This window comes from Ursus maritimus, unplaced genomic scaffold, assembly GCF_017311325.1.
Source record: "Ursus maritimus isolate PB19 unplaced genomic scaffold, ASM1731132v1 scaffold_12, whole genome shotgun sequence".
Lineage (NCBI taxonomy): Eukaryota > Metazoa > Chordata > Mammalia > Carnivora > Ursidae > Ursus > Ursus maritimus.
This window is the reverse complement of record NW_024423564.1, coordinates 27,128,428-27,131,071: the sequence shown is the minus strand read 5'-3', so window position 1 is coordinate 27,131,071 and position 2,644 is coordinate 27,128,428. Positions and strand designations below refer to the sequence as shown.

Genomic DNA, 2,644 nt, shown 5'->3' with positions numbered 1-2,644 from the left:
AAAAAATAACATGCTGAAAATTGTGGAGGGGGAAAGACAGAGAGTCTGGGTCTTTCATGAGATCATTGAGCCTTACCAATCCTAAATTGCCTATCAGATACAGACTTCCTTTTATGTAAAATAATTGAAATAGCTTCATTGTTTAATGCACTGTATGGTTGAATGGTGGCCCCCAAAAGATATGTCTATGTCCTAACCCTCAGAACCTATGAATGTGACCTTATTTGGAGAAAAGGTCTTTGCAGATGTAATTAAATTAAGAATCTTGAGATAAGGTCATCCTGGATTATCTGGATGGGCCCTTAATCCAGTGACAAGTGTTCTCGTGAAGGACACACAGAGGTGGGGTGCCTGGGTGGTTCAGTCGGTTAAGTGTCTGACTCTTGGTTTCAGTTCAGGTCATGATCTCAGGTCATGATCTCAGGTTTGTGGTATCAAGCCCTGCAATAGGCTCTGTGCTCAGGGGGTCTGCTCCTCCCCCTCTCCCTTTGCCCCTCCCCTTGCTCACATGCTCACTCTCTCTCTCTGAAGTAAATAAATAAAAAATTTTTTAAAGATTTTATTTATTTGAGAGAAAGAGCATGCGCACGAGTTGGGGGAGGGGCACAGGAAAAGGGAAAGGAAAAAGCAGACTCCCTGCTCAACACAGAGCCCCCTGCGAGGATCTGTCACAGTACCCCGAAATCAAAACCTGAGCGAAAATCCGACACTTGACTGAGTGAGCCACCCACGTGCCCCAGTAAATAAATAAAGCTTTTAAACACACACACACACACACACACACACACACACACAGAGGAGAGATGCACAGAGAAGAGGAGAAAGTGGAAGCACTGGAGAAGGCAATGTGAACCCAGAGGCAGAGACTGGAATTATGCAGTGACAGTCCCAGGACTGCCTGGAGCCTCCAGAAGCTGGAAGAGGTAAGGAAGGATTCTCTTCTAGAGCCTCTGGAGGGAGAATGACTCTGCTGACACCCTCATTTTGGGCTTCTGATCTCCAGAACATGAGAAAACTACTCCTGTTGCTTTAAACCATCCCGTTTGTGGTAATTTTTATGGCAGCCTCAGGAAATAACACAAACTGTGGGTCAGTTCTCTGTTGGATTGCAGCCAAAGATATCTTAATTAATATAATGATGATTTTTAAGTTCAAGCTAAACTTATGGAAAAAAGGTTTCGGTAATAATTCAGGAAAAGAACCTGGAGTCCCTGAAATTTGTTTCCATAGGATTTCAAACTAAGATTGATATCAATGTTGTCAGATCCGGGATTTAAGCATATCTCTGACTCCACTTCAGTTTCCCCTACATCACTCTCCCTGAGGGACAAATGGGTGGTAGCAGAGACGTAAGTTATACCTTAAGACCATTTTTTTTTTAAAAGAAACTTTATTTTCCATCAACCTTCTTTCCATTTTGTTTGCCTTTGTGGAAGAGGAAGACCACTCATTGTCGTTCCTACCCACTGCGTGGCTTGAGCAGTGGGAGCCGCAGACCAGTCTTCTGTGGCAGGCTGCGCACTCCAGTCTCCAGTAGGGAACTGCTTGATGGCACAGAGGGCGCCTGCACGCCTCCAGACCAGGCTGTGACTTCAGGTTGAATAGCAGTGAACGCAGGAACTGGAACAGTCCACTCACCCTGAGTCCTTCTTGGTCGCAGAGTTCTCAGCAGCGACCTGCCCTTCCTTTTCAATCTCTTCAGGATCTCTGTAAAAGTAGAGATCAGGCATGACCTCCCATGGTGCTCACAGGAAATGGTGCCACACATGCACAGAACTTCCCAGGCCAGCATCCGCCCCATCGGACCCACTGCATGAGCTCCCTTGTTGTTGCAATGGGTGGCAATGTCCACGTAGTGCAGAGGAGAGTCTGTGTTACCCAGAGCAATGGTAGGTTGACATAAGACATCTCTGTAAGAGACTGGTGGTCAGCCCTGGGATCAGTAACCGCCAGCAGTCTCGGCTCTTAGAGGGCTGCCTGCGTCTGGTTAGTGAAGGCTCCAGGAGTGAAGCGGCCAGCAATAGGAGTGTCTCCAGTAGCAGCAGCAAACTTTAGCACAGCTCGCTGGCCAGTATTCCTGTATGATGATACTGACATCAGCCAGATTTTTAACGGCAACAACGGCTCGAGCTTCCAGCAGAAGCTTCTCCCAGGTTCTCTTCAGATTTATGATGTAAATGCCATCACTTTTCCTTTTGTAGATGTACTGTTATATTTGGAAGTCAAGGTTGGTGCCACCTAACTGGGTTCCTGCTGCAAGGAATTTGAGGACATCCTCCTCCTTCATTTGCAGGACATCAAGGGCTCTGGACATTGTGAAAGTTTCCCTCTAAGTTATGACAGGAATGCAGAATAATGCCATGTGGACCCCTCCCTGGGTAGCACGGAAAATCTCCCTAAGACCATTTTTTATAAAGTTAAAGTCATCCCTGGTCCAGCTCAATATAGGACTTTTTTTGGTTCCTATTTTTAAATATAAGCAAAATAGACCGCGATTTGAGGTAGCTTCAAAACATGTATAATTTAGAACAGAAAAATAACATAAACATTTAAAAATCAGGAAAAGAATAGAAAGAAAATCAAGACCAGAAGATGTTTGGAATACAAATATGCAAACTATCAGGTCCTACATAATTAGAGTTGA

At 45.1% G+C, this 2,644-nt stretch overlaps 1 pseudogene; it reads right to left on the bottom strand.

The window, feature by feature from the left end:
• Positions 1 to 733: 733 nt before the first annotated feature.
• LOC103669408 lies at positions 734 to 2,423 on the bottom strand (annotated as a pseudogene).
• Between the last annotated feature and the right edge of the window lie 221 nt (positions 2,424 to 2,644).